This window comes from Sceloporus occidentalis, unplaced genomic scaffold, assembly GCF_023333645.1.
Source record: "Sceloporus occidentalis isolate IW3139 unplaced genomic scaffold, rSceOcc1.0.p SCAF_5, whole genome shotgun sequence".
NCBI classification, from domain to species: Eukaryota; Metazoa; Chordata; class Lepidosauria; order Squamata; family Phrynosomatidae; genus Sceloporus; species Sceloporus occidentalis.
In genome coordinates this window covers 183648619-183675462 of record NW_028316985.1, presented here as the reverse complement: position 1 = coordinate 183675462, position 26844 = coordinate 183648619, and the positions used below count along the sequence as shown (strand labels likewise).

The 26844-nt window shown below is 42.5% G+C and overlaps 1 protein-coding gene across 2 annotated transcripts in view; it reads left to right on the top strand.

The window, feature by feature from the left end:
- LZTS3 (leucine zipper tumor suppressor family member 3) overlaps positions 1-26844 on the top strand; it is an 85000-nt gene that overhangs the window by 38313 nt on the left and 19843 nt on the right. The window contains exon 2 of one of the 2 annotated variants that reach the window (XM_089526378.1): positions 25728-25824. The gene's annotated coding sequence lies outside the window, so the exon portion shown is untranslated. Of the gene's footprint in view, positions 1-5137; positions 5161-25727; positions 25825-26844 lie in introns of those variants that run through there. The other variant, XM_089526379.1, reaches the window with a different exon arrangement.

Below are 26844 nucleotides of genomic sequence, written 5' to 3'. Positions count from 1 at the left end.
TTTCCAGCTTAGGGATGGGTATTTAGATATCTCAGCCAGAGACCTCATCTGGGGCCTCTGATCAAACTACAAACCCATGGATTCCATAGGATAGAACCATGACAGTTAAAGTGGAATCATAGCACTATAATTATGTGGTGTAGAAGGACACTAGCATCCTGGTTAGTGAAATTTGCATGGAGAAGATCCAAAGTATAATATCCTTTTCATACACAGTTGAAAATATCAGGTAAGGAGAAAGTCCTGCCTGTAGACTCCCTGGAGAGGTACTGCCAGTCAGAATAGGCATTATAGCCAAGACAGGAAAGGCATCCAATCTGGAACAGTCGGCCCTCCATATTCATTAATATTTTATCCATAGAATATTCAAAACAATATATAAATTCCCAAAAGCAAACCTTAATTTTGCTATTTTATATAAGGAACACCATTTTACTACACCATTGTATTTAATGGGATTTGAGCATCCACTGAGTTTGGTATCCATGGGGTGTGTGTGGAACCAAACCCCAGTGGATACCAAGGGTCCATTGTATAATGTAGCTTCTTGGATTTCTTTGGGTCCTTCTGCAAGCATAGAAGAGTGGGGAGGGGGGGGAGATGAAAGGCAAGGGGTTGGCTGCTCCATACCCCGACCTAGTTATCCTACGGTGTGTACGAAAGGAGCAGAATAGAAAGCAGAGGGACTCAGAGAGTTCAAAAGTTTGTGACTACAAGCTAGGAATGTCAAAGAAGAGGGGAAAGGGATTTCCCCAGCAAGGTTGTGCTCTGCAAAGCAGATTCTGCAATGACTTATTCATGCGCAGAGGGCACCAAGGCAGCACAACCAGCCAAGTGCCTGGCATTGAGAGAGCAGGAAGCAGCTCTGCTAAGTGGGATATATTCACACACACACCTGATTTAGAAATCTTTTAAGTTATCTCTTCATTCTTCTTCTCCCGCTCCCCTGGTCCCACTCAGCGTAGAATCTTAAAAGTTGGAAGGGTCCACAAGGGCCATCTATGTCATGCAGGGATGCACAACTGCAGTACTCCTGAAAGATGCTCATCCAACCTCTGTTTAAAGAACTCCAAAAGTTCATCACCCTCCATTCATTGTTAAACAGCTCTCACAGTCAAGACATCTTTCCCAATGTCTAAGTGGAAATCTCTTTTTGTTGATTTGAATCCATTGGTTCTCATTCTAGTTTCTGGAGTAGCAGAAGAGAAGCTCAGTCTTTTGCATGACATCCTTTGAGATATTTAAAGATGGCTATCATGTCACTCCTTAGTCCTCTTCAAGCTAAACATATCCAGATCCCTCAGTCATTCCTCATAGGGCTTGGTTTCTAGACTTTTGGTCATTTTGGTTGCCCTACTCTTGGCACATTCCCACCAGTAAATATCTCTCTTGAACTGTAGTGTCCAGAACTGGACATAGTATTGATTGATTGATTGATTGATTGGTGGGTTGATTTTATTTCTTTCATTTATATGCCACCTTTCTCCCCAGAGGGACCCAAGGTGGCTCACAGGCAAATATTAATAATATTTGAAATAATATCCCAATTGAGGTCTAACCAAAGCAGAATAGAGTGGCACTATACTATACTTCTGTTGATGTAGCCTAGAATTGTGTTGACTTTTTTAGACATTGCATCACATTCTTGATTCATGTTTAGCTAATGGCCTGCTAAGACCCCTAGATCCTTTTCATATGTACTGCTTTCAAGCCAGGTGTCTCCCATTCTGAATGTGTGCAAATATAGGATAGGTGACACCTGGCCTTTGAGGTGAGCACATTTATTTATTCCATTGCACAGTTAATCAATAGCACTAACACACAAGTTTAATCAGGGCTAGAACTGGTGCAACGATATTTCTTCCGCTGCAGAGGAAGCCATTGGCTCCATTACTTTGAGGCAATTGGATTTTATGGGAGCCACTCCTAGTTATAGTGGAGCTATCCAAAGTGCTGAAACCTGTTCTCAAAACAGATTCAGCATCTTGGCTCCTGTAAAAACTGGATCTTCCCTCATAAAACCCAGCCTGAGTTTACCATTCCAAAGCAATAGAGTCGTCAGTCATATCTGTTCTGGTTTGTTGTTTTTGGGTGACTTCAAGTCATTTCTGACTTACAGTGATCCTAACACGTCATAATCATGGGGTTGGCAAGATTTCTATGGAGGAGGTTTCCCATTGCCTTCCCCGAGGCTAAGAGTATGCGACATGCCCAAGATTACCCAGTGGATTTCATGGCTGAGTGGGAAATCAAACCCTGGTCATTACATAAAACCCAGGCTACCCTGGGGTGGGGAATTTCAGGCCCCAGGACTAAATATGGTCCTCTTAAAGTCCCAATTGGGTCCCCCAGATGTTCCCATGGCCTCTTACAACATATACCTCTATGCCCCCAAGAGTTATGGCCGGGGAGGTGAGATGGGGCACTGACAGTACTGTGGTCCCCATGATGTTTTGCTCCAGCCCCTGACCTGGGGTCTTCTGCCTGTTAGCCCACCTACCTGCCCTCCCTCTCTGCCTTTCTCTCCTGTGGCCAGGGCGAACATGGAGGTGCTCGCACAGTGGAGAGTAGGAATCCAGGAGAACAGCTAGGGTGAGTTGTAGGGAATCCACAAGAGGGGCATGGGGAATGGAGGCCAGTCCCTCTCTCTCCTCTGCCAGGTACCCACCCCAATCCCATTCTGGGCCAGGTGCCAGGAGTGGGGACCAGGGTCAGGCAGGCTGGGAGAGTGCAGAAGAATTCAAAGATACAGCTATCTTAGTCTGTAGAATCAGTATAGAGGGAGATCTTGTAGCACCTTTGAGACTAACTGAAAGAAAGACGTTGGCAGCACAAACTTTCGTAGACTTGAGCCTACTGTGAAGAAGTAGACTTAAGTCTACAAAAGCTTATGCTTCCAACCTCCTCCTTTCAGTTAGTCTCAAAGGTGCTGCAGAGTGCAGAAGAATTGAGGGCAGGGCACAGACTTGCTGGCTAGTGGGCGACCAGGAGGTGGGCTCACCTGGCCATCTGCTTTGATTGAGATTTCCTGAATGGCAGAGAGTTGGACTTGATGGCCCTTAGGGCCTCTTCCAACTCTATGATTCTATGAGAACAGCAGCCAGGAGAAGGCAGAGGCTGGCTTGGGGTGTTGTCCACCATTTAGCAGCAGCAGTAGCAGGAGTGATGGAAAGTGATAGCAACTTGATAGCAATGATCAATAACTGTTTTTTATTCTCTCAACAACCCCGTGACGTAGATCAGGCTAGGAATGACTCTGTGTGTGTTGTGTGCCTTCAAGTCATTTCCGACTTATCATGGGGTTTTCTTGGTACGATTTGTCCTGAGGAGGTTCGCCGTTGCCAACCCCAGAGGCTGAGAGAGTGCGACTTGCCGAAAGTCACCCAGTGGCTTTGATGGCCAAACAGGAATCGAACCCTGGTCTCCAGAGTCCTAGGCCAACACTCAAACCACTATGCCACACTGGCTACCTGGAACAAAGTAATCCCAGGGAGATTCATTGCTGATTTGACCCTGAGTCTAGTCTTAGATTGGAATCCAGTCCTGTGACTCAAAACAAAAGCAGCAAATAGGGGACTGGTTTCTATCCTTTGCCCAAGTGCCTGAACACAAAAGGAAGGGAATGGGGGGGGGGGGTAGTGCTTTTCTTTTTAATGCAGACTGTTCCTGATGAAATGGCCATTTCAATGCAAAAGACAGAGAGGATAAGAGCTCTGTTTACCATTGCCCATTTGGTTGCCCTCCAGAAAGGCTCCTGGAACAATTGGTAATGGAAGAATGGGCATGTTAATGGAGAAGCTCAAAAGGACAAAGCATTGCTGGGAGATGCTTTAAACACAAAAGCCATCTCCCTCTTTGAAAGGAAAGAAATCAGTTTGCAGGGGAGAGCAATTGCCCACCAGCAATATTTGCAACTTCCACCTTTAAACTTTTAGCAATGCCATTTTGCTTTCTAAGGTGCTGTTTTGGCCTCATAAAGATATCATTGTTTTGGATGTTATTGTACTAAAAGTGTCATATATCCAAGGGTTGCTGTGTTGGCCATATACCTTTATTGGGCCAACCAAAATGCACAAAATACATGTCACAAGCTTTCGAAACTCCACTGGCTTCTTCATCAGGCAAAAGGTGTTAATATCACACTGGAGAAAGAAAGAAAAAAGTGATGATGTTAGTCACTACACCACACTGGCATCATATAGTAGTATCATTACTATACTTTTAAAAAATGAAGGTGGGCAGGGCATCTACACTGCAGAATTAATGCAGTTTGACACCACTTCACCAGCCATGGCTCAGCGCTATGGAATCCTGGGATTTGTAGCTTCGTGACGCACCAGAGCTCTTTGCCAGAGAAGGCTAAATGTCTTGAAAAACTACAAAGCCCTGAATTCCGTATCAGTGGGCCATGGCAGTTAGAGCAGTGTCAAACTGCATTAATTCTGCAGTGTAGGTGCAGCCAAGGAAACTAAATGTGTGATTTATACCTGGTTTTCTGTTTTGCTATGATATATTATTATTTTTATTAACATTTTATTTTCTTGTATCCTGCCTTTCTCCCAATATAGGGACTCAAGGATGTACATTATACATCCTATGATGTGTTTAGATTCCACCTAAACGTTACGAAGTACTTCCATACAGTAAGAGCTGTTTGATAGTGGGAAATACTGCTTGCAGAGCAGTGGTGTCACCTTCTTTGGAGGTTTTTAAACAGAGGCTGGATGGCCATCTTTCAATGGGACTTTGATTGTGAGTTCCTGCATGGCAGAAGAGGGTTGGAACGGATGACGCTTGGGTCCTTCCAACTCTACGATTCTATGATCCTGGAATTATTTTAGAAAAACAACCCGGTCTCTAGATAGGGATAAATTATTTCTGTTTGTGCCCCTGCATGTTCTGTGAGGCAGGCATTATCTGTTTGTTTGTTTTGCAAACCAAGAATTTTCTCTTATGGTTGAAATTTAAAAAGAAAACTTGCGGAGGGAGAAAACTTGAAAAAAGGATGGGGACAAAAATATCAAGCATCAAACCAAATGCAGAGATCAGTTTGAACAGTATGAATTTTGCTGTCCCTCCAGGGAAGAGTTAATGGTTCCTTGGCAGCAAAAGCGCTTCCTGGTCCCAGCCAATCCAGAGGGGATCCCAGCTCTGCAACAGGTGAGGCCAGTGTTTACTCCAGGTAGCCTTTTTCTCGTTTTTCTCACACAGTCTTTGCAGGCGAGGAAGCAACCAACAGCCCACTGCATGGGAATGAGGTCTCCTTGAGAGTAGAGGTAAACCATCCCAGGGATCTCCTGCTGCTGCTTCAAAACCGCTCTGCTTTCTGTCCTCCCTCTTGTTCTGTCTGGATTCTTGGGGTTTTTTTGCTGGGTAACATGAAACTCTTCCTTTGGCAGAGAGGGCAGAGCTGTTTCCCAGGCTGCATCAAGCCAGCAGAACAGGTGAGAGTAAACACATAGGTGCAGCTTGCTTGCAGAAGGAGATGGCTTCTGGTTAAGGTGAGAAGGAAAGGTTTTTCTGCAGGTAAAAAGGGGAAGAGATCACCAGTTGCCTTCTTTTTGTTGTCTTCAAGGTTCAAATGGAAAGATTTTTCCACCTGTTGTCTGTTTTTCTCCACTGGAGTTGTGATGCGTTGCTGTAGTCAGTGGTTTATTTTAGCTGTGCTGCTCCTTTTTCAAATTGTAAGCCACTTTGAGTCCCAATTTTGAGGGGGGGGGAAAGAAGGGTGTATTTATTATTATTATTATTATTATTATTATTATTATTATGGTTATTGTTAATCCTTGCCCCTCTGAGTTCATTATGATCATGATCATTGTCAAGCGTCATATCTCTAAGCTCATTATTAAGCCTTGCATCTCTGAGTTGTTATTATTATTGTGATTATCAAGCCTTGCACCTCTGAGTTTATTTTTCTTATTATTTATCAAGCCTTGCATCTCTGAGTTCATCATCGTTATTATTATCAAGGCGTGCACCTAAGAATATTATTATTACTACTACTGTTATTAAGCCCTGCATCTCTGAGTTCATCATCATTATGATTAAGCCTTGCACTTCTGAGTTGTTTATTATTAATAATTAATTAATCCTTGCTTCCCTGGGTTTATCATCATCAACATCATCATTATTATTATTATTATTATTATTATGCCATGGAAACCCACTTAGTGATCTTGGACAAGTTCAGCACTATCTGGAAATAGTATTTCCAAGTTTTCAAAATATAAGGGACAGTTGTCATCTACTTAAAATATCAAATGAAAGTACCTCTATTCTTTTTAGTTAACTTAACCACGTACCTCTTTAAAATTACACATTAAGTCTCCCTTATCTTGAATTCTGAAATCTGAAATACTCTAAAATTGTCAACATGAGTGGCTGAGATCGTGACACATTTGCTTTCTGGTGTTTCAGTGTACACAAATTTGGTTTCATGTACAAAATCATTAAAAGTATTGTGTATAAAATGACCTTCAGGCTGTGTGTGTAAGGTGTGTACAAAACATAAATGAATTTCATGATTAGGCTTGGCTTGCATCTCAAAGATGTCTCATTATGTATTTGCAAATATTCCAAAATTTTAAAAACTCCAAAATGCAAAACACTTCTGGACCCAAGCATTTCGGATATGGAAGATTCAACCTGTAATATATTGTTCAGATTCATAAATTACATGATGCATACTTGTCTGTCTGTATGAAGGGCCCACATCCCAAAATAAGGGATTTTCTTGCCTCTTGTGCTGTCTCAAGTGGTCCAACCTTCAAATAGGGGACATTGCTTCCGATAAGATACCTGTCACTTCAATAAAGGACTAGCTTTCTGGTGCTCAAGTAAGGGAGATCCCTTACACAGTGATTCCCTAACTTTAATCCTCCAGATGTTTGGGACATTAGGTCCCAGAAGCCCCAGTCAACTTGGCCAAAAGTCAAGACTTCTATGAGCTGAAGTCCAAAACATCTAGAGGACCAAAGTTTGGGAACCATTGCCTTATAATAAGGAACACCTTACCTGGAACCCACACCAGTGGACATATTTGGGTCACTGTATAAAAACACAGACTTTAAGAGATGCAAACCTGAAGGTCACCAGTCCAGCCCAGCCACTCAGTTTCTTACAATGTAGAGCCACAGAATTTTAGAATTAAAATTGCTCTTAGAAGAATATTAAAATGTATAGAATTATCTGTGACTATTAGACCAAAGCAGCTCCATTTTGGGTGTATATATGTGGCGATGGAACCAGGAGAAGGTCAGAACTGGAGAACAGAATAGTAGGGTTCACCTTTCCTTACCAAGTGCAGCTTTAGTCCTAAAAATCGTATTGCAAGCTGCTGGCTGCTTCCAGAGTTGCCGTTCGGGAGAATGCAAGGTGCATTAATAACCAAAATCCACAAGACATTGATAATTTTATTGGCCAACCAAAATGCACAAGATGGATGTTGCAAGCTTTTGAAGCTCCGATGGCTTCTTGGTCAGGCAAAAGGTGTTAAAATCAAACAAAAAAAAGAAATAGCAAGTTTCGACGCTGAGAGTCGGAGGCCTACCTTTTGTAAAAGGTGTTGTTATAATTGTTCAGAATTAAGATGGTATGGGGGGATATCCAGGCAGAAGCCATTCCTCCTCCTTGAGCATGTGCTCAGGACACAAAGAGTTGTAAACTCTAGGAAATAAATAGAAAGTCCATTAGGGACACAAGGAGAATGCAGTTATTCAGGGGAAAGTGGGTTGCACTTGGCATATGTTCAGAGAGGTTAGTTACCCTATCTTATTCCTTTGCACCATCTTTTATAACTTCTGCGCTTAGATTTTGCCCCAGTTTTAACTTCTATCATGATCCATATTTTGAGTATGATGTGATCAAACAGGCGATTGTTTTCACCTTGCAAGAACGGTCACCAAGTTTGTTTTCTGGCATTTTCCTGTGCATTTAAAAAGTTGTACAGCAGGTAGTAATTAAGTGGGTGAACTCTTGGCCATTAGCTGCATTTTTCCTTGTTGCAGAGGTCTTAAAGGCACAGAGTCCCTGCCAGAAAAGAGGCAGGTAACCATAGCTATGGGTACTAGGACAAATGGGAATCAGTCAATCTATTTATTTTCTTTTATGGGGTAACTTATTAGCCTTTTGCAGTAAACTCTGTGGCCTCTCTTGATCCATTACTATCCACATATTTGGGTGAGTGGGCAGGAGGTGGCAATGAGTGAGGTCAGGGGCAATTGAAATGCAAAAGGGGCACACTTGAATAGGGACAAAAGGACTTTGTTATGCAGCCTGTCATAATCTGTTTATCAAGAAAGTCTGGGTTGCCACCAAGAATGGCCAGAGGCTTCTATGTCAGTGACACAGTAAATCTGTTTTAGGTTTTATTCCAGTTTAAATGCCATAAAGGCACAAGATTCCATCTGATCTTGGAAGCTAAGTAGGGTCAGCCCTGGTAAATACTTGGATTAGACACCAGCAATGAATAGCAGTAGAATTCAAAGATATAGCCCTCTAGAATCAGTAGCACCTTTGAGACAAACTGAATGAATAGCAGGTGCTTTAGGCTATATCTCCGAGGAAGGAACTGGCAAAACCACCTCTGAGTGTCCCCTGCCTAAGAAAACCCTCGGAAAATTATAGGGTCACCTTAAGTCACTGGGAAACCTGAAGCACATACTGTCATGCCCAGCCTGGAGGACGGCTTGGAGGACTCAGAGGATGAGCTAGAGCCCCTGGGACCTGAACCTGTAATGGAGGAGCCAGAGCCCCTGGGGCTTGAACCTGTAATGGAGGAGCCAGAGGCTGGCCCTAGTTCTGCTGGAGCAGAGTCTATGGCCCCTCCAGAGATTCAGCAGTCAAGTTTGCTTGGTGCCGAGGCTGTGGACATGGAGGAGGATCTGGGCAGTGTGCCTACCTTCAATGAGCGTCGAGCAGAAAGAGAGGGCCTTCGAAGATCTCGGAGGCTTTATCAGAAGCGTCTTCGTAATCAGACACAGCTGAAGCCCGGCTCCTTGCCTTCTTAAGCACCTGGAGCATGTGTGGTTCTTTGCCAGTGGATATCTGACTCTTTTAGAGGAAAGACTCTGTCTCTGGCTCCTTGGCTTCTTGTCTTGACTACCTGGAAACCTTGACCTTGGACTGCTTTATCGACCTGCCTATCTGTTATTCTGAACCTCGGACCGTCTGACAATTCTCTTGGTAATCCCTTTTGGTAGAACTACTGTGAATCTCCAGGACTGTGTAGCTTACACTGACTTTGCTGTGCTGGGAGGGGGTTTGTTTGTTGGAGAACTAGCTGCCTTATCAGCCCTTTGGCTGCTTTCCCGGACACATACAGACGAATCCTCGGATTCAAGCGTCCATAGTTTGAAAATATTTTAAAAATATATAAATTCCAAAAAGCAAACCTTGACTTTGCCATTTGATATCAGGGACATCCTTTTACTATCCATTGTATTTAATGGGACTTGAGCAGGCATGGATTTTGGTATCCACGGTGGACCCTGGAACCAAACACCAGCAGACACAAAGGGACCACTGTACACACATTCAAAACTAGGGGAGGCAACATATGACTAAATACCCTAAAGGCACCAGAATCTCATCTGATCTTGAAAGCTGAGCAGGCTCAGTACTTTGGATGGGAGCCTGCCAATAAACATCAGGTACTGCAGGCTATATATCTCAGACAAGGAACTGGCAAAACCACTTCTGAGTGTTCCTCGGCTAAGAGAAACCTATGAAATCAATGGGATCACCATAAGTGGACAGGTGACTTGAAGGCACATACAGGTTGAATCTCCCTTATCTGACATGTATGGGACCAGAAGTGTTTTAGATTTTTGATTTTTTTGGATTATGGAATACCATCTCAATGACACAAACGTAACCAAGGACCATGCTTGCATGGATTCATAGAATCATAGAGTTGGCAGAGAGACCACAAGGACCATATAGTCCAAATCTGCCATGCAGTGAAAGCACTCCCAAAGATGGCCAACCAGCCTCTAAAAATCTCCAAAGAAGGAGACTCCACTACATTCTGAGACAGCATCTTCCATTGTTGAACAGCTCTTACTGTCAGGAAGTTCTTCAAATGTTGAGGTGGAATCTCTTTTCCTGTTGTTTGAATCCATTGCTCAGTGTCCTATTCTCTGGAGCTGCAGAAAACAAGCCTTCATATATGACATCCTTTCAAATATTTAAACATTGCTATCAAGTCTCCTCTTAACATTCTCTTCTCCAGGCTAAACCATTTTCTAACTCCCCAAACTGTACCTCATAGGGTTTGGTGGTTTTCAGACCTTTCATCATTTTGGTCACCTTCCTCTGGAGATGCTCCAGTTTGTCAATTGCGGTGCCCAGAACTGAACACAGTATTCCAGGTGAGGTCTGACCAAAACAGAATAGAGTGGGACTATTACTTCCCTCAATCTAGACACTACAGTCCTCCCTCCATTTTTGCAGACTTTGAGTCTGAGGTCTTGGTTCTTCATGGACCAGCAAATGGGGAGGGTCAAAATGGTGCACCTAGGAGCGTGCGGCCATTCAAACCAATGGGGCGTGAATATGTGTGAATTTCCATTTTAGCAGGGTGGGTCTGGAATGGATCCCCCGCGAAAATGGAGGGACAATGGTATACTTCTATTGATGCTAACTATGATTATCTTGGCTTTATAACTGCTGCTGGATTACACTGCTGACTGACGTTCAGCTTGTAGTCTACTAAAGCTCCTAGATCCCTTTCACATGTACTTAATATTTACTATAACTAGTGTATTTAATATATTTGATGCTGTGTAAGGAAGTTTCACTGGTTGCCAAATGGCAAATAGATGGCCAATGGGTCTAGTTCCATCCCATGATCCAGCCGTGGATGGGGCTCCAGGAAAGCTCCTTCCATCTTGTTTCCCAGCTGGGAGCTGTCATCTTCCCAGACGTCATCTTCCTTCCTTCATTCTAGTACATTTAAGTACACTGGTGGAACTTTATAAGTACACCCGGGGGAACTTTATGCTCCAGTAGTATCAAATCGAATCTCAGACTATGTTTTTTAACTGTGTTGTTCTTTTTCATGACTAAGAGTCTTGTGACACTTTCAAGATGAACAGGTTTTATTTGGCATGAGATCTCCTGGACCTCAGCCCGCTTTATCAGATGTTGCCAACAAAGCCCACTTCACTGGGAGTTTCTGCTGGGTGTTGTTATATTTTAAGCCATTTGGAGAGAATTATAATAGTTGGACAGTTCTGGAACTAAATGACTTCTGTGGCGGAATAATTGGTTAGCTCTGCCTGCCTCCAAAATAAACCGTTCGCTGTAGTGCAGGAGAGCAAGAAAGCTATTCCTGGTAGGGAAGGTGAAACAAGATGGTAAACAGTTCCATCGGAGAAGTGTGTGTACAAAACAGAAGGAAAATAGTTTACTACAGAAAGAAACTGAGAAAGAAAAGAGTCACTGAGAACGTGGCAGAGGCATTTGGAAGACCTAGATACCATAACACTATTATTATTATTATTATTATTATTATTATTGATTAGATGTTACTGACTAGGGTTTTGGACCTATCCAAGAATCTAGGCATCATCAGAGAATACAATAATAATAATAATAATAATAATAATAATAATAATGTATTTATTTATATCCCACCTCTTCCCTTTTGGGAACCGAGGCGGGTAACAACAGGTTAATACAATACTTATGACATGTTCCAAGAAGTGTCATTTTTTCTAATTGTGATCCTAACTCTTGTGATTTTGTTCTGATGTTTTGCCATTTTGTTTGGACTTGCTTGCAAAGTGTGGTGTAGTGGTATGAATGCTGCTTGAGGTTCAAATTCTTACTCAGCCACGGAAACCCACTAGATGACTTTGGGCAAGAAGTCTCACACTCAGCCTCAGAGGAAGGCAGTGGAAAACCTCTTTGGAATAATCAAGTTTGCAGGAAAACTCCTAGGACAGGGTTGCCATGAGTCAAAATCAGCTGAGATAACAAAAGTGCACTATTGTATCAGTGAAACAACACTTTTGCACTTTAGGCCAGTGTGGTGTTCTGAGTATTGACTATGACTCTCGAGATCAGGATTTGATTGCCCACTTAGCCATTGAAACCATTGGGTGACCTTGGGGAAATCACACACTCTCAGCCTCCAAAAACCCTTTGATAGTTCACCTTAGGCTTAAAAACGACTTGAAGGCACACAACTACAACTATATCTAGGCAAGAAAAAATGATATGCACAGATAGGTGACTCCTGCTTTGATAACTACATGTGAGAAGGATCAAGTGGTCTTAGATCACAAGCTAAACATGAATCAACAGTGCAATGCAGTGCCCCCCCCAAAAAAAGCCAATGTGATTCTAGGCTGCATCAATAGGCGCATAGTGTCCAGATTAAGGGAAGTAATAGTGCCACTCCACTCAGCTTTGACCAACTGGAACATGTCTAGAAGAGCATGACCAAAATGGTGAAAGGTCTGGAAACCACCATGCCCTTTGAGGAACAGAGAGCTGGGTATATTTAGCCTGGAGAAGAGGAAATTGATAGGTAACATGAGAGCTATATTAAATTACCTGAAGGAGAATCACATAGAAGATGGAGCAAGCTTGTCCTCAGCTGCTCCCAAGACTAGAATATGAACTGGTGGATTCAGATTAGAAGGAAAGAGATTCTACTTGAACATTAGGAAGAATTCTTGACAATAAGAGCTGTTTGACAGTGAAATAGACATCCTTGGTGGACTCTCTCCATCTTTGAACAGAAGCTGGATGGCCATCTCTCCAGAGATGGTATATTCACGGTATATTCCTGCATAACAGAATGTGGTTGGCCCTTGGGATGTCTTCCAACTCTTACGGTTCTATTATTCTTTGACTTGAAGTTGAGGAAGAGGGATGATGGAAGGAATGCTGTACATGGATTTGTATGGTCACCACTATGTGAAATAAAAGTATGAAGAACACCCTCTAAATAACTACCAGAACCCTTCATTCATGGTTTCAGGCTACTTTCGAAACCTCTTGCTTCAGAATTTGGCTTGATTCCCACCAATGAATAATTAGCATCCTCTCCCCCATTCCTTTTGCCACTGACATTCTGGGAGGCTAAGTGAGGCCTATATCACTGCCCTTGAAATTCTTCATGCCAAGTTAATAACAAATCTGTAATGCGTTTGCAGTGCAAGAGGGCCACTGGAGTTGTTCTGGGTAAGTCTTTTGAGTTTCTAAAAGTGAGTATGGCTTGTATATTAACTACTTTCTATTGCAAAAATGTTAGAATCAGAGATAGGAACTTTTCTTTTCAATCTGCTGTCCGTGTGGTAATATAACTTATACTCTTTATTATCTTTCTACCTTCTCCAGTTCTCTGTAACACATCCCAACAGATGAAATCCTCCATTGCAATGCAGGCTTGTCAGTCATGGAGATCTCTAGTTTGGTCTGAACTTGGAGAAGTTTATATTTCCAACCATGGTTTCCAGGATCTCCCAGCTAGTATGGTCAGAGACTTGCTAGTTGGAGGATTCTGGAACTCATAGTCCCTAAAAATAACCTTATTAAATGTTCTGGTGATAAGGCATGTGCTTTGCATAGATAGAACTGGGAACTGAAATGCTGTGGAGCAAGGTTGGGATTGTGTCCAGATGTAGGCAGCCGAGATAGTCAAAACCAGAAACCAGAACATAAACCAGTGGATTCAAATGACAGGCAAAGAGATTCTACCTAAACATTAGGAAGACCTACTTTACTACAGTTGAGTCTCCCTTATCCAGAATCTGAAACACTCCAAAATGTAAAATGGTCCATGTGGGTGGCTGAGGTAGTGACACCTTTGATTTCTGATGGTTCAGTACACAAAATTATTTAAAATATTGTGTATAAAATTATCTTCAGGCTATGAGTACAAGGTGTTTGTTGTTGTGTGCCTTCAAGTCATTTCCGACTTCTGCTAACCCCAAGGCAAACTGAACCTGTCACAAGGTTTTCTTGGCACGTTTCTTATAAACGAATTTCATGTTTAAACTTGGGTCCCATCTCCAAGATACCTCATTATGTATATGCAAATATTCCAAAATCCAAATCACTTCTGCTCCCAAATGTTTCAGATAAGGAAGATTCAACCTGTATAAGAACTGTTAGGGAATGGACTGCTTTGGAGGGTGGTGGACTCTCCCTTGTTGGAGGTCTTTAAAAAGGCATGAGCATCTTTCTGGAGTGCTGTAGTTGTGCATTCCTGTATGGCATGGGGTCAGACTACATGGCCCTAGCAGCCCCTTCTAGCTGTAGGATTCTATGAATCATGCAGGCCGCCAGATGTTGTTGGATTGCAGGTTCCAGATGTCCTAGACAAACCAGCCAATGGTGAAGCATTCTTGGAACTGTAGTCCAACAACATCTGGGAGGTTGCATGGTTTTCCATCCTTGGTATAGAGCTGTCGCAGACAAAGAGCTGTAGACTAAGAGTGGCAGAGGACTGGGTAATTCAGCAGTGACTCTCCTTTATTTAAGAAGAGTATCAGTTCAGTGATTCCTCATTACTTACTGCCCAGGTCTCCCACTAAATTATACAAGGACTGTTTCTCTTGTTTTTCATGCAGAAGGAACTGTGAGCACCACTAGGTTCAGGTCCTTAAACCTAGTGCCTGGGCAGAGACGTCTTGCTCTCAAAGTGGAGCAGCAAATGGCAGCTTCTTTCTCCTCCAGCTCTGAAACAATCCAGTAAGAGTGTCTAAGACACCAGAGCAGCCAAAATATTTTGCTCCATGAGTCAGAAAATCCCACGCATGCCTCTTGATATCCTTGGCCGCAAAACAATTCAGAACAACAAACTGAATATTTAATCATCTACTTCCCTTTCATTAGGGTTGCCAGGTGTCGCTTATTATAAGGAAAGTCCCTTATTTGAGGGCCAGAAAGGTTGTCTCTTAAAGGGCTGGCAGGTGTCCCTTATTTTAAAGGTTGTCCTCTAGTTGAGGGTTGGAAAGCTTTTCCTTTTAGATAGACTGAACAAGGTGCCCTACAAAAATAATATATTGGGGGGTGTGGACCCTTCATAAAGACAGAATTGTGTACATCATGTCATTTATGAATGTGCTGTGTGCCTATCATGAAGTTTTCTTGGTAAGATTTGTTCAGAGGAAGTTTGCCATTGCCTTCCCTTGAGGCTGAGAGCCTATGATTTGCCTAAGGTCACCCAGTGTTTTTCATAGCCAAGCTGGGATTTGAACCCTGATCACCAGAGTCATAGGAGTTTATCACATGGAGGCAAATCCCGTTCACAAACGGGATTTTAAAATCCGCTAAACACCCATAAATGCAGGTTGTTTTTCAGAAGTGTTGATAGAAAGAGAAATAACATGAAAGTAACCAAAACAGAAAGCCGACAAAAACCACTCCTTTCTACTTTCGGAATTTCCCAAAAGTAAAACGGAGCAGGTTTTGTTGGCTTTACGTTCGAGTTATTTTTGCTTTATTTCTCTTTCATGCAAACGTTGTCTGAAAAACAACCTGCATTTGTGGGTTTTTTCTACTTTCTGTTCGGGTTAACCCTGAACGTCATGTGAAAAACAACCTGCAATAGTGGATTGTTTTCACTTTAAATCTAGTTTCTGCACAGGATTCATCCCGTGTAATAAACTTCCTAGCCCAACACTCAAGCTACAACACTGCAGTGGCTCTTATGAATGTGGACAATATGTTGATTTTACCAAAAAAATACATAGCTGGGTTTATTGTGTGTCTTCGAGTCATTTCCAGCTTAGCGTGACCCGGAGGAGGACCTACGAGAAGCTGTCACTGGGTTTTCTGGGGCTGAGAGTGTGTGACTCACCCATCGTCACCTAGTAGGTTTCCATAGCTGAAGACAAACCAGAATTGAAGACAAACACTCAGACAACTACATCATGCAGGCTCTACATAGCAAGGTTACTTGAAATCAATACTTTAATTTGGTATTTAGTTAGAACACCAGATCACTAGCAGCTACTTCCTACTATCCACCATGCATGTCATGAATTCCAAGTGTCTCTTGTTGCTTATCTTTCATGGTACCCACAATCTGTTGCCTGAGGCAGGTCCTTCACTCTGGCTGATAGTAGAAACACCCTTTATCTGCTGTCTGTTAAGCCAGGATCCTCAAAGCCACAGCGTGTGACCTAGTGGGATTAATAACTATGGATCTGGTGCAATAGCATCCAAATTCCACAAAGCAGTGATGCCAACCAAAATGCACAAAAGACTTATTGCAAGCTTTCAAAACACTGCTTCATCAGGCAGCAGTGAGGAAGCCGATGGAACTTTGGAAGCTTGCAACATGTGCATTTTCATTGGCCCAAAAAGGTTACCTGTGTTTTGTGGAATTTGGATGTTCTTGTATGCCGTAGCACCAACATAGCTACTCCTGCATATGTTTTATGGATTTTGTGTGTGGACTTACCTTCTCCAGATAGAGAAGGGAATAAGGAGGTGCATGGATGGTACCTCCACTTGGCATAAAGTTTGAAGCCTTCAAGATACTGAGAGTCTGACCTTAATTTCATTTCCTTCCAAGGGATTCAAATCACAAGAAGGGAAACTCCAAGTAAATACCGCATTGGGAAAAGCATCCAACTTCACCGATATCCAGCTGTTCAACAGTGGAGCCACCTGCCTTGGAAGGAGGCAGATTCTTCTTCATGGAGTGCAGAGGGGTAAACAGAGGATGGATGACCACCTCTTAGGAGTGCTTTTGCTGTCACTTCGTGTACTGGCAGGGAGTTGACTCAGTGATTCCCAAACTTTGGTCCTCCAGATGTTTTGGACTTCAGCTCCCAGAATTTTCACACTTTGGCTAAGCTGGCTGGGAGTTCTGGAAGTTGAAGTCTAAAACATCTGGAGAACCAAGGTTTGGGAATCACTGCTTTGGATGACCCTTGAAGTTCCTTTCAACTAGGGCTTGCCTGCTCAAAATTGTCCTAAGCCCTTAGGTTTGGCCTCTGGTGATGATGTCTTAAAGCATTATATATTAAGTGCCAGGTTTTTTAGACAAACACACCACAAGAGACTGGTCTCCAGAGGCCAGGCTGGGGAGTAGGAGTAAGGAGTAATGGAGTAAGAGGTTTTTACAGGAGTAGGAGTAGGAATAAGGAGTTACAAAATATTTTTGTTATTCCTGTTACTGTACTGTACATGCAAACACAATTTTTTATTTTTATTTTTATTAAGGAGCATAGTAGGAGTAGGAGTAACATTAAGAAAAAATATCTTACTCCAGAGTAGGACAAGGAGTAACCCCAAAATCACCAGTGCAGATTATGACTCTGGAGACCAGGGTTCGAATCCCTGTTTGGTCATGGAAATTCACTAGGTGATCTTGGGCATGTCATACAGTCTCAGGAGAAGGCTGTAGAAGGCAATCCCTCTCTGAACAAATTTTGCTGAGACAAGCCCATGTTAGGGTCTCCTTAGGGTCACCCTAAGTTGGAAATGACTTCAAGGTACACAACAACAAATAAGATTGGACTTCCTGATCAGATCACTGAGGATGAGGACAAGTGAAGGCAATACAAAGGAACCAACAAGTTCATACAAGATGCACTGAAAAACTGAATTAATAAAATAGGAGGCTTTTTTTTCACTGCTGAAAAGATTTAAAACAAAAGATAGTTTCAGCACACCCTTTTTTGAAATGGGTTCCTCCTTCAAGATGACAAAGGGACCTTGTAGCACCTTTGAAACTAACTGTGCAAAAGAAGTTGTAGCATAAGCTTTCGTAGGCTTGGTCCACCACCTAAGATGCATGGAGTGAACTAATGCTCCATGCACCTGAGGAAGTAGACCAAGTCTATAGAGTTTATCCCATGAATATCCCAGAAAAATAGCGTAATTATGCAAAATGATTTCCCACGACATCACACAAAACCTGCCTTTAAAGTGGTCACAAAGAAGCATTAACACTCATTTTTCTACTTTTGGGATTTCAGCGACAATGCATTTCTGATATCACTTTATTTGCACAATTGCGTGTGATAATCATTTTCACAATTACTCGCCATTTTCGCTTTATTTGCGGGATGCTTTAAATGCACTTTAATCTCTCTTTAATGCCGAAATTAGCTCCAGTGTAATAAACTCCTATGAAAGCTTATGCTACAATTTCTTTCTTGCAGCTAGTCTCAAAGGTGCTACAAGATCCCTTTGCATACTGATATTTGAGGCTAGCACAGCGATGTCTCTGAATTCTACCCACATAATAGACAAAGGTGCGGTACAGAGCAACAGGAAGAGGCGGCCGGGAGCTGCCTCTCGTTGCTGCATAGCAGCGCCGAAGCAATCAAATTGCGCGGTGCTGATACGCAAAAAAGGTCCACTAAAAAGCGGCTCCTTTTTGTGCCTCCACAAATAGCTTGCGGCGGCGGTAGCACGTCGCTGCTGCACAGCTCCATTTGGATGCCGCACAGCAGTGACGTCATCGCTGCACGCGCCGTCTCTTCAACACCGCACAGTGAGGACACCCTCATCACGTTCGAGGGGCGTATGGGCGGGGCACCCCTCGCACGTGACGAGGGCGTCCTTCGGTGCCAGTATGTACTGGGCCAAGGTTAGCATTATCAGAATTTAGGCAGATGCTTTAATTGTATAAATGAGAGGAAGGCAATTGCATGGTGGCCAGGGCCAATTCCTCCCCCAGATTCTTTTGTGAGCTGCACACACATACCTGCAGCCCTAAATGCCTCCATTTTCCTTTGTATTCCCTCTCAAAATGGCAACAGTTTTGGGAAGTAAAGGAGTCTGGGGTACTTGTGGGGTGGAGTTATTTATGTGTATTTCCACATGTTTGGGGGATTTCTGTATGGTCTGGAGGCAAACGTTGCCTAGAAATTGTGCCGAAATTGTCTTTAATGGAGGGTTGTCAAACTAGTGGGGGGCTTAAGACCCACACAGTGCAAGCACCGCACAGGCCCCACTATGCTCAACTCTGGTATGAACACTAAGATGGGAGTAAGTCTCATTAAATTTTCTTCTGACAGGATATGCATTGAAATAAAGAAATAAAGCATACCTCCCCCTCCCCACAAACCAGCACTTAGGTTGCCAAGGTTTAGTAATACTGATCTGCAAACTTCACATGGTGTGTGTACTCCGTGACACGGCCAGTTGACAGATGGATGGACTTTGGGACAACAAAGTAGTGTCACTGTCTCTCTTGTGTGTGTACATTTGCTCTGAGCAGCTTTTGTCTTGGGATTATATAGGCAAATAATGGGGGCATAATGGGGCTGTTGTTTTCCAAAACAGAAAAAGCCTACAAATAGTTTATTACTGGGATGAAAGGGGGAAGGGGACCTATTTTCCATGTTAGATTTTGCTTTCCACTAAAATCAGTTGATACACTATGGCTCCATGCTATGCAATTCTGGAATTTGTAGTTTTGTGAACGATTTAGCCTTCTCTGTCAGAGAGCTGTGGTGCCACAACAAACTCCAAATCCCAGGATTCCATAAAATGGATCCGTGAAAGTTAAAGTGGTGTCAAACTGCATTATTTTTGCAGTGTGGCACCAGTTGAAGAGAGGAGTGTGACTTGCCCAAGGTCACCCAATGGGTTTCTATTGCTGAGTGGGGTTTTGGACCCTGGTCTCCCAGAATCCTTAAACCACTATATCAGGTTGGTTCTTGTGTAATGATGTCTTAATAATTACTTGGGAGTCTGCACCCTTTTATTGATGAAAATAATAATTGAGGAATGATGAACAAACTTGAGATCCATCATGGTGCAGTGGTTTGAGTGTTTGACTCTGGAGACCAGGGTTTGATTCCCAGCTCAGCCATGAAACCCATTGGGTGATCTTGGGCAAGTCACATACTCTCAGCTTCAGGGTGAGGTAATGCCAAACCTCCTTTGAAAAATCTTGCCAAGAAAACGCCTTGATAGGTTTGCATTAGGGTCGCTATAAGTTGGAAACGACTTAAAGGCACAAAGCAAGAAGAATGAACTGCCCTAGAAGTTCATTATTCTAGGTCTTCTGCTAGCCATGTTCTCATGTTGCTCTCCAGTTCTTGCAAAGAGAAGTTTCCCCAAACGACCACCTTCTTTGCATCCCCACATTTCCATTTGTCACTATTGATAGATGAATAGGAACCCGCTGGTTGCAGCAGCTCTGTCAGTAGAAGCGAATCTGTTTGAGTCTTGCTGTTGTGCATCAATTGTGGAACAACGCCTGGGGATTTCTCACCATGCCACTTAGTAACATAACATTAATGATTAACCCACCAGACCCAAAATAGGCTCTTATCAGAATAGACGTTTATTTTCTAATAGTTAGCAGGTTTAGGTGACTGAGGGCCAGTTTTGATAACCCCACAGAAGGAGAAAAAGAGAGTGTGGAGTTAACCAGCTCCTTACAAGTTTGGTAAACCAAGATGTAGTGCTCTGAGTATTAGACTATGACTCTGGAGACCAGAGTTTGAGTCCCAGCTCGGCCCTGAAACATTTCAGCACGTTGCATGCTCCCAGCGTCAGGGGTAAGGCAATGGCAAACCTCCTCTGAACAAATCTTGCTAAGAAAACCCCATGATAGAGTTGCCTTCGGGTCGCCATAAGTCGGAAACGAAGGCACACAAGAACAACAACAAGAAGTTTGGGGTAAGGATTACAGCAGATGCTTTCAGAACTTTGACCACTCTCTATAATAGATGTGTTAATATTTTCCTTTGTGGGGGTATTTGCAAACAAGCACCCTGGAAACAAATATTGTTGTGGGGGTGTCTGCAAGCAAATATTGTCAAATTGCCTATATTTGGCAGGGACAGTCAGAATTAATTGTCTTTCACTTGGTTTTTTCCAGTTGGTTTTTAAATGTCCCAGTTTTTCTCTCCTCCTTCTACTTCTCCCCTTTGTCCTCAGCTTATTTCAGTTGCTGCAAACTGAGTTCAAAAGTCAAAATACCTTTGCAGTCAATTCAGCAAAGCGGAATGGAGAGGAGGGGACAATATTTTCCCTTCCCAGTAGGCTCAGGCAAAAGCAAACTTTTGCAGCCTCTCCTAGCTTCTGTGTCTTTCTCATTAATAGATCAGGGTCTCACTGCTTAACAGTGCTTGAAATAAATAATAATAAATAAATAAAATAAGTAATAATAATAATAAGTACTGTATATACTCATGTATAAGCTGAGAAATTTTAGTCAAAAAATTGATCCCCCAAAAAACAGGGTTGACTTTTCATGAGTATATATATGTGTTGTTGTTGTTGTATGACCCTAAAGTGAACCTATCATGGGCTTTTCTTGGAAAGATTTGTTCAGAGGTTTGCCATTGCCTTCCCCTGAGGCTGAGAGAGTGTGATTTGGCCAAGGTCACCCAGTGGGTTTCATGGCCAAGTGGGGAATCAAACCCTGGATTCAAGAGTCATGGTCCAACACTCAAACCTTTATGTCATGCTGGCTTTGTTCCCAGCTATACCCCATTACAATTTATTTTAGAGGACGCAAATTCCTGTTTGTGCCCCCTTTGCCTCTGTTAAGCATAACTGCATTGGAAGGACAATTTTCTTGGACTGGGGCCTGAGAAGAGAGAGAAAGAGAGGAAATTGGGTGTACATTGGGCCCTTGGTATCCACTGGGGTTTGGTTCCAGAACCCTCCATGGATACCAAAATCAGTGGATGCTCAAGTCCCATTAAATACAATAGCATAGTGAAATGGTGTCCTTTATATAAAATGGCAAAAACTGTATTGGGTTTTGAATATATATATATATATATATATATATATATATATAGTATTTTCAAGCCGTGGATGCTTGAATCAGCGGATGCTGAGGGCCGACTGTGTATAAAATGGCAAAATCGAGGGTTACATTTTGGAATTTATATATTTTTTAAATATTTTCAAGCCATGGATGGTTGGATCCGTTGATAAAGAATCCATGGATACGGAGGGCCAACAACTATATATCAGCATGTACAGTCAGCCCTCCATATCCACAGACAGAGTCAACCATCCACTACTTGAAAGTATCTCCAAAAAATATGAATCCCAAAAAACAAACCTTGATTTTTGCCATTTTATATCAGGGACACCATTTTACTACACAACTCTATATAACAGGACTTGAGCATCCATGGATTTTGGTATCCACAGGGGGTCCTGGATCCAAACCTTAGCCAGATACCAAGGGCCCACTGTATGCGATGTATGGAAAGTTTATCAAGTTGAGATCCCCAAGTGTAAAGATATATACAATAAAAAATTCTAAGTGAGACTCATCCATGCCATAGTATTTCTGATTTCTACAAATGTGTGAAAGCTAGATAGTAAAGAAAAGTGACAGGAAGAGAAACAGCACATTTGAAATATGCGCTGGAGAAGAGTTCTACGGATATAGCTAGAAAGCAAGAAAGACAAATGAATGGGTTTTGGAGCAGATCAAGCCAAAACTCTCACTGGAAGCCAAATTGACGAAGCTGAGGTTGTACTTTGCACTGTTGCACATGTCAGGAGACAGCATGATTCACTGGGAAAGGCAATAATGCCGGAAGAAAGTGCAAGGCAGGTAAGAAAAGGGGAAGATTGCATTACAGATTATGTAATGCAGATTATGTTATGCACAGTCCTGCAAAGGTCTTGCAATTTAACTCAGGGCTGTGTTCAATAATCAAGAAAACACAGCCCTGAGTTTGCCAGATCTTTGCAGGGCTATCGATAACAGGCTTTCTTGGAAGGCTCTCATTCATAGAAGGGCAGCAAGTCAAAGTCAACATGACGGGACATAAGGAAGACAACAGCAAATTTTAGGCAAGACTTTCCGCATTTTTGTCCTTTCTTTGATGCGCATTTCTTCAGCAAATGGTAAGTGGTCACTTTACTCGCACTCTCTGATACCAAGAGGTTTGATTTCAGAATTTCTGGGATAGGACCGACTCTTTAATTCATCTGATTAATGCCATAATCACAGTTTGTAGAGCTCTTGGAGGGGGGAAAAAAAGAAATTATCTGTAAAGGAGGTCTCCTTTTACTATAATCCTGTTGAAACTGGGATTCTTTTCAGTGTTGTTTGAATGGGGAAAGGGGGGAATTAGGCAAACAAATAACTCAGACTCAGCTCCCCGGAAACAGAAAACCAGAGCAGCTTCAATGGTGGAAAAGTCCCTTTTGTCTTCTCTGTTTTAGTTGCACGGAATCTCTTAATACCAGTTTTCAGCTGAGGAAATCAAATACTTTTGGAGCAGCAGCGAGGGAGGAGCTGGTTAAATATTGACTGTTGGCTTAGCTAAGTTTTGTAGACTAAATCCTTCCAACGTTCAGCCAAACATAACAAACGCATTCCGGATGGAGGTAGTAATAAAGATGGAAAACTTCTATCTCTCTTGCAGAAATGCCTTGCTTAGAGCTGGCTGGAAATGCCGCTGCGTGAATCTGTTCCGATCAAACTGCGATTGGAAAACAGTGTCTCTTAATTCAGGCAAAAATCCATCAGTGATACTTTTATTGGCCAACATTTAATTCAGGAACTGAATTCTCTTAATTCAGGATTTGAGTGTGAAAGGGAATCCAGATATTTGGTCGCTCCTTTTTTTAATGCTTTTTTTAAAAAAAGAAAACAAAATGCCATGCAAGAAACAGTGGTTTCTGCTGATAATGCTGCATGCGTGTGTGTATGTGTTCCTTCAAGGCACCTATTGACTTAATGGGTCTCCCATCCAAGTATTGACCGGGGCTGAACCTGCTTAGCTTCCAAGATCAGATGCGATCTGGTGCCTTTAGGGTATTCATGCCCAAGCCATAAGAGTATGTGTTGACTTATGGTGACCCCATTAATTTCATAGTATTTTCTTAGGCAAGGAATACTCCGGTGGTTTTGCTATTTTCTTCCTCTTCATGTAGCCTTTACAGTGCCTGGTATTTGTTTCTGGGCTCCTATCCTATTAGTAACCAGGGCTGATCCTACTTAGCTTCCAAGATAAGATGGGATCTGGTACCTTTGGGACATAGTTGAACATTAAGGGTGGCTCTTCCTGTAGTTAGGAGATAAGTCCATCTTTACTTAGCACTGTTTACAGTCTTATCCTTTATCTTGTCAGTCCTTCCTTCTTTCTCAGTTTATGTATACTTAATGACCCTAAAATCCACAATTCCCATCCTCCTGTTTCTAATGTGTTTCCTTAACTGCTGGCGACAGGTTGCTGATAAAGAGATGGAAATCCCTCTATCTTGATTTTATTCCATTTCTTTGAAAGCAGCCAACATTGTCTTGTTAATCTTTGTTTTGTAACAGGTTGCAAGACTTGGGCTGCATCTGCACTGCTGAAATGATCCAGTTTGACAATGCTTTTAACTGCTGTGGCTCAGTGCTGTGGAATTCTGGGAACTGTAGTTTTGTGAGATATTTAGCCTTCTCTGTCAAAAGAGCTCTGGTGCCACAACAAATTACAATTCCCAGAGTCCCATTGTGCAGAGACTGTGGAGGCATTTTTACCATTTTTGGGGTTTCCTGGGGCATATTTTAGGGTTTCCTGGTGCTCTGGAGCTTCTGGTGCTATCAAATTCCCTGGTCCATGGCTTTTTCTCTACTCTGTTCTTGCTTCCCAGTGCCATAAAATGTGATTCAAACGTTGCAGATCCATTAGGAAAATCCACAGGTCTTCATGAGATTATGTACATTGTACATGGGGGATTATGGTTGCATCTCACTTCTGAGGTTGACATTTTCAATTGGAAAACCTCTGAAAAGTGTGTTGAGTGTGGTGTGTGTGTGTTTGTGTGTGTGTGTGCGCACAAATGTTATGTGTGAATCCAGTGTTGGGGGAAGAGTTTGGGGGCTGCTATGGCCAGCCGGCTCAAGGTCCAGTATACTTTTCACTTTGTGGCTTTGAAGTCAATGGGATGACGAATACACTTTGGCATTTGCTCTGAATCTTATCTCCAAAATAGGTTGTAAAGAGATCTTGTTGCATGCTACTAACTTCTTTCTTCCAGTTAGTCTCAAAGGTTCTACAAGATTTCTTTACGTCTCGATTTTTACCAACTAGCACGGCTGTATCTTTGAATTCTTCTAAAATAGGTTGAGAGCCTTAGATAGGTCCATTAAAGTTGAGTGTAAAAGCCAGAGTGGATCCACTACTCCACTGACATGGCAGCCGCCAGCCGTCACTGGACCGTCATGTGGCCCTGATGAATCTGAGGAGCATTTTTCTCTCTGTGTTTTAAGTCCAAACCAGAAATAAACCTGGGGATCTTAATGCTTACCATGTACTGAAAGTGGCATGAGATTCAACACTGAGGTTCAAATTTAGAGCCAAGGAATTATGAATTTAGACAAACTTCTGAGTATGGAAAGCAATAGAACTTACTGGCATATCCTATGTTCTTGATGGTAAAGATTATTTAGGGATGAGTTACATCAGCATTGCTCCTCTTGGTGTCCTTCAGGTATGTTCCTCAGCCAAGATGGCCTTGCTTTCTGAAGGAACATGGGAGCTGCAGTCCGGTACATCTGCAAAGCACAGATTGGGGAAGGGTGGGTTATGTTTTGACTTGCTTGCACTCTTTCAGAAGGTGTCTTGCCTTGTGAATTTCTGGGAAAGGTCTGTGTTGTGAGGGTAATATGAATTTTGTGGTTGCAATGTGCACAGCGGCACAGAAGATGTGAATGAAAGGAGGCAGAATGCAACTAAAAATAAATATTTTGAGTAAAAATAACAACTTCTGAATGAGGGACCTATGTTTTAACCTGTTTATCTTCTTCCATTACATTTTTTCAGCACCAATAACAAGGCCTGTGAATGAACGGGGAACGTTGGGGAGCCTAGAAGGTGCTGTGTCGCAGCCGGCGTTTTAAGCTTGAACAGGCTCATTCAAGTAAATAAAACCACCATCCTGTCTTGTCTGAGGGTGGGTGAATGGTGCGAAATCTGTGCTTCCAGGATGGGCCGAAGCCATCTTGAACTAGCTCAGGAGAGGACAGTCTTGACACCTAGTTCCCTTACCCTCATTCTTCAGTTGCCCCCTTCCAGAACTGAAGCTCCCCTAAAAAGATATTTCACCTCTTGGATTAAGAGTAATGGTAGTATACTTTCAACCAAGCAACCCAAATCCTCTTAACTACAAGGGGAGAAGCTAAACAAGCCTCCGTGGCAGATTGTTCTTACAGCGTGGTAACAATGGGTAGTAGACCGCTAAATTTTATCTTAGGCCATCTGAACAACATGGTGGAGTGCTTGGTTCTGCCACACTCACTCCTCTTTGTCTATACAACGAGTAGTGATTGGTGCTACCATGTCAGTGGAGTGGAAAATCTACTCCAGGTTATAAGGTCGGCTATAAAGGAGCTTTTCAGGGTGCTGAGTGCTATTCCTAACTTGGTTCAGCACCTGGGACATTTCCTTCAAAGTTGGACCAAACCTGAAATAGATTCATCATCTCATTAAGGTGGCAGCCACTGCTGTATTGCGTCCACCACCTCACGGTTTTTCCATGTGGCTGCAGCCAGGTCATCATGTTCCTGGTACAGATTCCATACAATAAACTCAATATTTAGTTTATTAATCCCCTTATAGTCCTCCCTGTTCTAAAGGAAATCAGTACAGCCCCCATGTCTGTAGGGGTTATGTTCCAACAACCCCCCATGGATACCTGAAACCATGGATAATAAGGAATCCTATTGTTTACAATGAGACTTCTTTCCTAAGCATACCATAGAATCATGCTGAAGGGCCTAGAAGTGCCTAACGAGGTTGCTCTAGGCATTTCTAGGTCATCCAGGGTAATTCTATGCTATGTTTGAGCCAGAGGTTGACCATAGAATTGGACTGGAGCTTGGATATAACACAGAAAAAGATGGAGGAAGCAGATGAAGTCCAGGAATGCTTATGCTGCCAC